The 12,383-nt window shown below is 42.8% G+C and overlaps 1 protein-coding gene across 1 annotated transcript in view; it reads right to left on the bottom strand.

Annotated features, from left to right (window-relative positions):
• Positions 1-12,383, bottom strand: part of VPS13C (vacuolar protein sorting 13 homolog C) — a 2,873,871-nt gene that overhangs the window by 2,445,433 nt on the left and 416,055 nt on the right. The window lies entirely within an intron of this gene.

The following is a 12,383-nucleotide window of genomic DNA, read 5'->3' as shown; positions in this document are numbered from 1 at the left end:
TTCTCAAGGGGCTACGCCCAATCTGTGAATTTAATAAGAATTTGCCAGGCAGGACTTTAATCATATTTGAACTTCTCTGTTACCCAGAAAACTCTAATGGTTACAATACAGTTCTAATGCCGGCAGGAATTTTTAAATGAGTTTTTCAAAGCGGAGTGTGGAAGCTACTGCAATTAAACAGTTATGCCTCATGAGTCGATGTATTATTCAAAGGTACGTGGTTAGGAGGAAAGCGTGGTACCCCATTGTGCACGACCTCTGTAAGATTGAGCATTTTGTATGAACAAAAAAACAGAACAAACATTACTCATTCTGACTCTATTCTTGGGCTTATTCAAAACACTGCCTACCACAACGCCGATGCTGTTACTTTGGGGACAGTACTTACGGTCCACATACTTTAGATATCTGTAGTTTGTATTGTAGGGCTCTATAATGTTAGCTGCAGCCTTTTCATTTACTTAAGGGCTTATCGATTTGTAATAAGACTTTTTTTTGGTGTATGCCAATGTGAAAAATTTAATTTTGAGTCACTGTTAACACACAAAAAAGAATAACCTGAAATAGACAAACAATGCCTCACAGCAAACAGAGAGAGTGTTATACATGATATAAACTTGAGTTGAGAGCCTGCAAACTGTGTGTAAAGATACAATCCACTGATGGCCATTCTGAAAGATAAATATCTGATAGTAGAATAATACGGATTCACAGAGCCCTTCATGAAAGTAATAAAAGGGAAGAAAAATATTATGAGGGGCATTTTCATACATTGTTGAAGAATTAGGGTACTTATAATCAAAAAAGGAGCATTAGAGGGAAATATAAACAATAAAAGGCGCGCTCCACTCAACTATATCTTAAACAAAAAGCCCTTATTGAGCACTACACATCATGTATGTAAAAACAAATGCGGGTACTATCCCAAGAGGTGTGTCTCACATGTGTTAAAAGATAAGTAAAAAATATGTGATTAGGAAGTGCCTCACGTAGTCAACCACCAAGGAGCGATTGGCAGGTTCTCGCCAACTTGCTCACTCTCATCATCGGCACTTTCCTAAAAAGGAACAAAAACCAACGTCCATGAGTTTACAAAGGAATGTGTTTGTGTACCATAATTATTTTTTTTTTTAAATTTACATCTCAACATATATGTTCCTTATAGATCCCCGTCTGAAGAGGAGAAGACTCTTCCTCATCAACATATTAAAAATGAGTTGTGGATAGGTGGCTTGGACGCCGAACAAGATGGCTGCCTGATTCCGGAGCTCCGCTGCACCGGGACGGACTTCTCTTCCGTTTCTGCTGTTCTTCGGCCGTTCCTGTGGACTTCCTTCGGCTGCCGCCTACGGACCGCGGTGCGCCTCTGATGTAACCGCCAGACCCGACCTTCATGCGGTAATGCTCCGTTTTTTGCTTGGAACCGTAGGTGCCTCAGCGCGTCTGCCATTTTGAGGCTGGCGCGACGTTCGCGCGCGGCCGTTCTGTGTGAAATTCTCCTCACACGGAGAAGAGTCGATAGCGCCTGATGGCTCCTCCTATACCTGCCCGCTGCCTCTGAACATTTGCACCTCCTTTTTTATCTATATTTTTGACAGCTGCCTCTTACTCTCCCTCATGTTAAGCTGCAGCTTTTCTCCCTCACCAGCCATTATTCCTGCCTCATGGGTGACTTCTGCTTCTCTGCCTCAAGCATGAATAAGCAGTTTTAGACTCTCCCACTTCAGTTAAAAAAAAATATATATATATATGCTTCATGGCTCCTGGATGTCCGCAGGTCATTTTTACTATTCTCTGATGGTCAGTTCATCGTTGGTTGTGACTACCTTTGATACCTGGTGTGCTGCTGCCCCTCAGTAATTCTTTTAATATTATTTCCGCTGGTTTCCACACATTTTTATGGACCGTTATTGAGCGTTATCACACATAGTTGAACATTGTTGCCCCTTTTGGAATCTTGTTATTTGTGGTACACGACGCTCGCCAGGGTCCTTTTCACTCTGTTTTCTGCACGCTTGGGTCTCTATGGGCAAGCTACGCAATCCAAAGTTCGTCTTTGTGCCCGCGAAGTCTTCTTCTACGCCCTCTTCCTCTTCTTCATCAACAGCGGATCAATCTTCACCTACAGATACAATGGCGGCAGCGGCTTCCAATCGCCCTTCTCCACCATCATCAGCCCTAAACAAATCGTCTCCCTCTACTACTTCTTCTAAGCGCTTGAAACAGGACTCTCCTCCTCCTGACAAACCACCGTCTCCTATCTCTATGGAGCTACTGCTGGAGGAAATTCGCGCTTTACGCCCGTTTGTGGAAGAGACCAATACAAAAATGCAACTTTTTGAGGCAAGATGGGCGACTATGGACAGCCGGGTATCCTCCATGGAGCAGCAGATTACAGATATTCACACTAACTCTCAACGCATTTCCTCGCTGGAAAAGTCTGTTCTCACACTTCAACAACATACTGAGGACTTGGAAAATAGAAACAGGAGGAATAACCTACGTATTTATGGTCTGCCGGAATCTTTGGAGGGAGACGACCCTGTTGCATTTTTCTCTTCTTTTCTTTTGAAACTTTTGGACATCCCTACTACTACTTCTCTTAGTATCCAGACACCACATAGACTTGGCCCTCGTTCCTCAGCCTCAACTAAACCACGAGGAGTCATCATCCTATTTCTGAAGTTCACTGATCTCCTTCTGGTCCTTTCTGCAGCTCGATCCAAACGCCAAGTCTCCTGGATGGGCCAGAGGGTGTTCCTCTCGCAAGATGTCTCTAATGCCAATGCCGCAAGAAGAAGGGAATTTTTGAGTCTTCGACCTTCTCTACATTCTCTGGGTGCTAGGTATGGTTTATTCCATCCCTGCCTCTTCAAGGTGACCCATCAGAATCAGACCTGGACTTTTCATGATCCTGCCGAACTCAAAGATTTCATTCATATTCAAACTAATGCTGGCATGGATACCTCCAACTCTGCTAATGGTTGACTATTTTAACCTCTTTCTTCTCTTGCAGGTTTTTTCGGTTAATGTTCTTGTGTGGGCTTTCCTTTGTCACTTTTGTCGTTGTTCTTTATTAGTTGCTGGATTGTGTTTCTTCTCATATGTATATTTTCTGCTTTTATATTGTTGTTTTTAGTCTAATTGTCTGCATTATCTTATTCCTTCCCTAGATTGGCTGGTGTATTACTCTCCATCCCATGTGGTTCGTTTTGTTCTTTCCCCGTCCTGGTGCAGTTGGCTCTCCTGGCTTTGGGTGGTCATTCTTGTCGAATCCTTCCATAACCCCAATATCTCCCCTTTTTCCCTCTCAGGTATGTCTCTTTCAGTCATCCTTTTTGGATATGTACTGTCTCTTCTTACACTTCCCTCTTCCTGTCCTTCTTCCCCTTCTTTTTCGCTTCCCCTGTTATTTATTTCTATCTTTCCTCTGCCTGCTCTATTATTACATCTTTTTTCTTATTCCCTTTTAACTGCACCTTTCATTCTTTTCTTTCCTTCTTTTTTTTTCATATGTATCTATTGGCATCTTTTTCTTATTTTCTGTTACTGTGGCTTTCTTTCTATGTTCATAATTTACTGTTTTTGCCTTCAAAGTTATTTCATGGAATGTAAAAGGTTTTATTAACCCGATTAAGAGACAGAGAGTCCTTTCCCACCTAGCTTCTTATAACCCCGATTTAGTACTTCTACAAGAAACTCATCTTACTGAAGCGGAATCGCTTAAGTTGAAAAGAAGCTGGGTGGGCACGGTTTTATTCTCTCCCACTTCTAATAAAAAGAATGGTGTTGCTATTTCATGCCATAAAAAGTTAAAATGTAAAGTTGTCTCCCAAGATACTGACACTGATGGCCGATGGGTATTAGCTAAGTTGTTAATTAATTCTGTATCTCTAACTGTTCTTAATGTTTATGGCCCTACTCACCCTGATTGTAATTTTTGGCCTGTAATTACCTCGAAATGTTTTCAGCATAGAGATACCATGTTTATTTTAGGAGGTGACTGCAACCAGATTGTTGATCCGTTTTTTGACCGCAAATCTTCTGTCCGTTTTAATCCTCACAAATCACACAAACAATTTCTCGACACCATTTCACAGTCACATCTCATTGATTCATGGAGACTTTCACACCCCGATACCCTTGATTACTCCTTTTTCTCGCCTCCTCATGCCTCCCTCTCCCGCCTTGATTATATCTTTCTTTCTCAACCCCTTTCTCAGAACCTCTTATCCTCTTCTATCGAACCCATAGTTATTTCTGACCATGCCCCTATTGTCACGACCCTCGATCTTCTTCCTGCACCTCCTAAGCCTTCCCGCTGGCGATTTAATAATTCTCTCCTCACAGATCCTCTTTTCTCTTCCTCTTTTCTTTCCTTTGCTAAGGAATTCTTCTTACTTAACTCTGACTCCTCTTTGGCTCCTCATGTTATTTGGGATTCTTTTAAAGCGACTGCACGGGGCTTTGTTATTGATTTGGTTTCTAAAAAAAAGAAACACTTTCTTAATAAACAGAAAGGCTTGTTGGCTCATATTAAATCTTTAGAGCATAAATTCTATACTTCCTCTAACAATTCTGTTTTGCCAGACCTTATACGTGCTAAAATGGATTTTAATAAAACTACTACTGACCATGCCTCTTCAGTTTTGCTTCGGAGTAGTGCTCGTTATTATGGGGGTTGCAATAAATCAGGTAAGCTTCTAGCTAACTATCTTAAAACCCGCAAAGAGCGTACCTCTATAGACTCCATATACTCTTCGGATAACCTACTTCTTCATAAGGAACAGGATATTCTTACCCAATTCCAACTTTTTTATCAGTCCCTTTATACACCAGAGTCTCCTCCTTCCCCTTCACTTCTTCAATCCTATTTTGAAAAGCTCCCTGCCCCCTCCACCTCCCATCTTAATTTCCCTGATCTTGAGCATGACCTTTCTATCACTGAATTGGATAGTGCCTTAAGGACTCTCACTAAAGGCAAAGCACCGGGCCCCGATGGCTTCTCTGTTGAATTTTACATGCATTTCTCTGACCTTTTGCTCCCTAAACTTCTATCACTTTTTCAATCCTTCTTTCTCTCCGGCTCGGCGGCTGGCACTTTTCATGAAGCCACGATCTGCCTTATCCCCAAGGAAGGTCGTGATCCTCAACTATGTAAAAACTACCGTCCGATATCTTTAGTCAACGTAGACTATAAATTATTTGCCAAACTCCTTGCCCTGCGTTTGGACCCTCTTATGCCCCATCTTATTGGGAAGGAACAGTGTGGTTTTGTTAAAGGTAGACTCACTTCGGACAATTCTCGCCTCTTCCTCAACGTTTTAAATAAAGTCGCGTCTCTTTCCATTCCTCTTGCTGCTATTTCTGTTGATGCTGAGAAAGCTTTCGACAGAGTGGATTGGTCCTTTTTGTTTGCTGCTTTGCGCTGGCATGGCTTTGGTCCTAAGTTTATTTCCCTTATCTCCTTACTTTATTCGGCCCCTAAGGCATCTGTCCTTGTCAACGGCCATCTATCTTCGTATTTCCCTCTCCAACGTGGTGTCCGTCAAGGTTGTCCTTTATCCCCGCTTTTTTTTGTTCTTGCCCTTGAGCCATTTTTGACGTCTATTCGGAATAATGTATCTATTTCTGGTTTTCTGTATGGCACGACGCATCTGAAACTCTCTGCATATTCTGATGACATTCTTTTATTTATCTCTGCCCCTGAACAATCTATCCCAGCTCTACTATCTGAGTTTACCTCCTTCTCACAAGTCTCTGGATATAAGATCAACTCTGATAAAACTGAGATTCTTCCTCTTACAAAATTTTGTTTCCCCCATCAGTTTTCTTCTACTGGCTTTGCATGGAATTCCTCTAAAATTAAATACCTCGGAATATGGTTCTCTAACTCCATCGCCACATCCATTCAATTGAATATGTCTATAGTTCTTTCCCGTATTGATAAATTATTATCCTCTTGGAACCCTCTATCTCTCATGGTGGGGTCGGCTTGACTCGATTAAAATGATGATATCTCCTATTCTCATATACACTTTATCCATGCTCCCTGTACACATTCCGGATGTCCATTTTAAGCGCATTGATTCCTGTCTTTCTAAATTTCTGTGGAAGAATAAAAGGCCCAGGATTGCTTTAGCCATTCTTCGTAAACCTAAACCGAACGGTGGAGTCAATTTCCCAGATTTCCGTCTCTATCATAAGGCTTTCTCTTTGCGTCAGGCCTCTAGATGGCTTATCTCACAACCCTCTCCTTTTGACCCTCTTTGGCTTTCTATTGAGCGCTCACTACTCTCTCCGTTTTCTCCTCTTGAAACCATACATTTCTCTGTTAAAAATCCATCTACTTCTCTTCCTTTATTCAGATATACCTCCTCCCATCTACATTCTCTAGTCTGTTCTATTCCTATTACTCGTGAATCCTTTTTAGAATCCCCTATTTGGTATAATTCACTTATCCTCCTAAATAATAGGCCTATTTATTGGTCTTCTTGGAGATCAAAAGGTCTCGTATGGGTTAAACAGCTCTTTGATGGGTTTCTTCCGTGCTCCTTCCCTAGTTTTCGTCTTTTATTTCACTGTCCTCAATCTTTCTTGCACAATTTCACTGTTCTCATGACTCTCATTCTCGACGTTTACTATTCCCTCCCTCCATCATCATCTCCTATCTCCCAGCCTCCTCTCCTTCAAATCTTGCTCAATCTTCCCAAAGCCTCTCTTATTTATAAATCTTTCTCGTCCCCCCCCTCTGAGCCGCTCTAAATCTAAGCTGGAATGTGCTTGGGAGTAAGATCTAGGTTGTGACTGGTCGACTGTTCTTTGGGATAAAATTTGGTCCAGATCTTTGAAAACGTCTCGCTCTGCTTCCCTGACTCAGTCTTTGTTTTTTCTTTACCACAGATTATATCTTTCCCTGGTTTCTATTTCTCGTTTCTCTCCTACTCATGGTTCTAATTGTTGGACCTGTGGTTCCTCTGATGCTGACCTTCTTCACCTTCTCTTTCTCTGCCCTCCTGTTGTTACTCTGTGGGGTGAGGTTTGGTCTTATGTTTCTCGACTATTTTCCATCTCTATCCCCTACTCTATTCCTCTTCTTTTCTTAGGCAGCCTCTCTGATTCCTTAGGTATCCCCTCAGACTGCTCTGGTCTATTAGACCTTATGGTTGCCCTGGCATTCCAACACATAGCCTTTAACTGGAAATCTCTCACCAATCTATCCATAAAATGCTGGTGGAACTCCCTTTGTCACCATCACAGGCTTGATGTACGCTTTGCTGCCTCCTCCACTCCCTCTCTTAATAGAGACTTGTTCTGGTTGCCCCTCACAACATACCTTGATCGCATGGCTTCGAGGCGTACTTCACATTTTTCTTCTGAGAATTTCAAACCTCCATGAATGATTGTTTCTGCTCTGTCCTCCCTATCATATCTCCCATATTGTTTATCTTTTCCTGCACTCAACTGATAATCGCTTTTTGACTTTCTTATCTGCTTGTTCTATCTGCCATGCTTGCTTCCTACTTCCTTCATATTGTTTCCCTTTCTTCTTTTCTTCTGTTCTCCTTCTTCCCCTTTTCTTTTTCTTTTCTTTCTTTCTTTCTATCTTCTGTCCCTCCCGTCTCATCTATAAAATCTTATAAAATGCTTTTTGTTTATTTACTAGATAATATTGGCCTACTGTACCCTTAATTTCATCATTGTTAATATCATATATATTGGTCAGTTTCTCTTTATTTTTCAAAATTCTCAATAAAGCATTTCAAACTGAAAAAAAAGAAATGAGTTGTGGAAAAGCACACTTCACTCGTCTTTAATTTGTAGAACGAGTATGATGAGAGTGAGCAAGTTGGCGAGAGCCTGCCAATCGGTTCTTGGCAGTTGCTTACATGAGCCACTTCCTAATCACATATTTTTAATTATCTTTCAACACATGTGAGATACACCGCAATTTTTTATCAAATTGATATTAGAAAGCGGACTACAAACATGTAGCTGACGATGCCCATTATAACAGTTATTTTAAGTCTCTCTGTTGAAACCAGACATTAGGTAACATTGCATCTTTGTGGGCTACATATATGCAGCACGCAGCTGTCTTATGTACTGCTGTATGTAGGGCGATATGCAATACTAAAGAAATAAATGAAAAGCAAACACCTAACAGAAACATAAATGGGTGTGGTGGAAGGGAGCTGTTTCATGAATGCACAGAGTCCTACGAGATGGTGAGAGACTAAGTTTGTGTAGACTAGCGATGGGATGTCCACGGGCACCGTTGGTGGAGGGATGGCCGTCGACAGAGCTGTGTTGCACACCAGTGTTTGTTTAAATTCCAGAAGCTGGGGAAGGGAGTGGTGGCTGGGGGCAATGCTAGGGGGCTCGACACCACTTCAGTGGCAGCATGAGGACAGGATGGAAATAGGGAATTGGTTTGAGGGGAGAGAAGTTAATCAGGGAGTGGCTGCCAAATGTCCTTCAAATGTGAGAAAGGAGGTTGGAGTGTGGAATATATCTCGCTCTGTGTGTTGCAGTATGCCATACTAAGGAGCCATGCCTCCATAGTGGGGTGGACCCGGCCAACCCAGTGTATCGCGATTTATCTCTTAGCCAACAACAGGGCGATGGCTTTGAATCTACGGTAGCAAACTGGTACATCAGGGACATTGCCCAGCAAGGAAAGCATGGGGGATGGCTCAATTGTTGTAAATATCATGAGGGATAGTGCCTGAAATACTACAGTCAGATAGGTGCTGATCCAGGGGCAGACCCAGGTCATGTGCGCAAAATTGGCATCTGGTGCGTGGCACTTAGGGTATTGTGATGGTCTAGTATCGTCATACTTGGCCATCTCCTGAGGGGTAATGTATGACTTGTGGAAGAATCGGAGTTGGGGAATACACGTCTAATTTGTGCGCAACTATATGCCTAGTCTTTGTGCGATAAAGGGTGTCCCAGGTCTTCCTCCCATCGCCGACGGGCTCCTCTAACGTGGGTGTGCTTTAAAGCTATGCATGACCTTTATAGTTTGGCGGTCAGGTGTGAGCAGCGAGAGGGGGGGAATTCCGTGGGTGCCAGGGGTTAGTTTATCATGACCGTACATAGAGTGCCTTATAATCTAGCAAGGATACATTTATCCATGTAGGAAAGCGCAGTCTCGAGGGTAGTGTCAAATTGCGTCTTAAATTGTCCTTCTGGGAATAAGTACCAAAAAGTGTGTAGGTCAAGTTTTTGGAGGGTGCGTTGCACCAGCTTTTCATTGGTTAGGGGAAGCCGAGTGTTTCATGAAAGTGGAAGTTTAGGGGAGTAAAGATACTCAAATCCTAGCTTTCTGCTGAGTTTGCGCCAGGCCCAGCATGTCGTGGACAGCATCTGGACGTCTGTGGGGTCCAGACAGATGCCTCATGGAAGTAGTAAGTTAAGAGGTGTACGATCTGCCAGGTCTTGCTCTGGTTTATTATAGTGGAGGCAGAAATCTGGGTGGAACCAGAGGTAAGTGAATTGGGCCTGTGCCACCAAGTAATAAAGGTGGGGATCTGGAACAGCGATTCGGCCCTGATCGTAGGGAAGTGTGAGTGTGTCCCAGGCTATCCGTGGCTTGCGGTCCACCCACACCAGTCGAATCAGCAGGCTGCGGAGCTGAAGAAAGAATGCATTAGTCAAGGGGATAGGAATGTTTACAAATAAATACAGAAAATGGGGGAGGACATTCATTTTTATGAGGGCAATATGCCCAGCCATGGAAAGTGGGGAGACGGATCCAACAGTCCACTTGGGCAGCGAGTTTGTCCATGGAGGGGCCATAGTTTAAGCAGATGACTTGATTATTAACTCTGTGAAGGGAGATCCCCAGGAATTTTGTAGTGTCAGCAGCCCAGCGAAGGGAGACCTCTGCTCTAGGGGTACTCATTTCCCATGTGCCAGAGTGGTGCAGGCTCTGTACCAGGAGATGCCCTAACTGCGATTTGGTGGGGGGGATGTGATCAGGGGGAGATGGTGGGAAAGGGAAACAATAAAGCAAACAAGGAACCACAAAAATTCCATACCTCCCACCCTCCACCCACATCAGGCGAAATCCCATTGGCCTGTACCCATAAAACAAAACCCTAACAATAGGTGAATTGGAATCATCCGTGGGAGGCAGGCAACGCCTCGGGGCTCAACGCCCAAATTGTAATAATCATTCAGCCGGATCTTTCATAGGTAGTGGAATTTGAACTTTACTAGAGCCAGTAGAACAGCGATATCGGAAGTAGTCCCAGGGTTATTGTTCTTTATGTGCTTAAAAAAGAAAAGATAAAACAGTGTGAGTCACCTCTGACTGGACACGAATAGACCACCCCCGCTGAATAGTTATCTGTACATTAATGTTGAGTTTCATCAGACCTTCCACGGGAGATTTATGGGACAAGTGTGTGACTCCGATCGGCGGCGGGAGGTCACCTACTCCGGGATACCTATTCTGGGGTTGGTCATCCGTTTGCTTATCGTTGAGACCCCACTTTCCCAGTCACTCGTGAGTGGAGTTTGTGTTCCCTGAAACACCGTAACCATGTACTCAGTCTTTATCTATTCGTGTCCAGTCTATGGACAGATTTGGGGCATATTTACCCTAAACCTTGACATATTGCTTTTTCTTTTTTTTCTTTTGTCGTTTATGTTCACCTAGGTTTATATCCAGGAGCGACTTTCAATCTGACACAACAAATAGCAGGGCCATTGAGTCCCTGGACGCCCGGATATACACTGCGGGTATTATCCCCCAGATCACTTTTATACACACTGCACTTCTTATTTGGTCCTGAGGAAGCGCCACGGAACCGTTTGGACCGCAGGGGCACGAAACATGTCGACCACATTGACCACATTTTAGTTATCTGATGGGACATTAACCCCATTAGGCTAACACCTAACCTTCGGGTTTTTTAGTTTGTCAAGGGTGCCATTCCTTTGTCTTTATTAAACAATACTTTGAGCAACCCTTAGACAATTTTAATTTACCATGTCACACACACGACTGCACCACTACCTTTTTTTAGGAACCAAACCACACACCCGCATGCAGCAAACTGCATTTTCTCTAAAAAGATCTCCGCTAAAGCGACCCTTCGGGGGACCCGTAGGGCATTGCAGCGCCGGCCCGACGAGGAGCAAAACGCCCGATGATGAAGCATGACACCTTCCGGGGTGTGTGAGGGCAACAAGAGAAAATAAGCTCTGCTTCCCCTTCCAACACTTGGGTCTTATACAGCCTAGGACCCTCTCTTCTCATGCTTTTTTAGTCTCCTTTTGTTTCTCTCCTTTTTGGAACAGTGTCTCCTTTTTTGATTGATACCGACGATACACGGAGCACAGACACTGGACGATAACAAGCTCCTGGTCCCCCCCTCTTCTTTTTTTTTTTATATAGATGATTTGAAAGTAACCATAACAGTAAATGATGAACTAGGACTTCATCAGTGATATTTGCGCTAACATGGCTGCCATCTTAGTCTGACCAACCTAATTCTGCCAATGAGGTTAAATCCGCGTGAACAACCGTATGAAGCACTACTAACCTTACTCACACCGCAAAAATTTAATTGAAACTAAACTACTACCAAAAAAGATACTCAGATTATTTTGTTTCTTTACACCAACCGGTGTTATTATGAACACCATATATCTTATGAATTCAAATACAGAATTTCCACTCTTCCTATCCCAAAATCAATATCTCCTTCCATCTCCATTCTTTGATAAAAAAACAAATTTGTGTCACTGTATGTCACCATAACCAAGTTATAACCTTTCCCCTTGATAGATTTGCGACTGTGCTGTGTCAATATCCAAGTGTCCATCAATGCTATGTTATTAATGAAATATCAAATAGCCATTGTATATGTATGATGTGTGGATTTATGTGAAGTGTTGAGATGCTCTACTTTTATATGTAACAGCTCATGTCCATTCTGTCATTGAGCCCATTCAGTAATAGTGACTACAACCGTTTAATCCAATAAATCTCCTGTTGAAGTAACCATCTGGTGTTATCAATCCCTGATTAAGATAATTAATGTCTCAATAATTTGAAACCTCAATTGAGAAATTGAATGTCTCGCCTCTTGCCAATGTGTGGCAACACTGGACGCTTTATTTTTTGTCCTTACTGTACTTTTATATTCTGTCATTCTTATTTTAATCTTTCTCTCCATTTTCCCCACGTTTCTCTTGCCACACGTGCATTTAATGCAGTATATGACGTTCTGGGTGTTGCAATCAGATGTATGTCTTAGGTTTATAGTTTCCCCTGTGCTTGGATGAGTTAAAAACCCTCCGGGGATAACATTGTTACAATGCATGCAGGTTAGACATTTCTTTGTGCCTCTCCATTTTCCAGTGTC

This window comes from Triturus cristatus, chromosome 3_2 (genome assembly GCF_964204655.1).
Source record: "Triturus cristatus chromosome 3_2, aTriCri1.1, whole genome shotgun sequence".
Taxonomy (NCBI): domain Eukaryota; kingdom Metazoa; phylum Chordata; class Amphibia; order Caudata; family Salamandridae; genus Triturus; species Triturus cristatus.
This window is presented reverse-complemented; position numbering and strand designations above follow the sequence as displayed.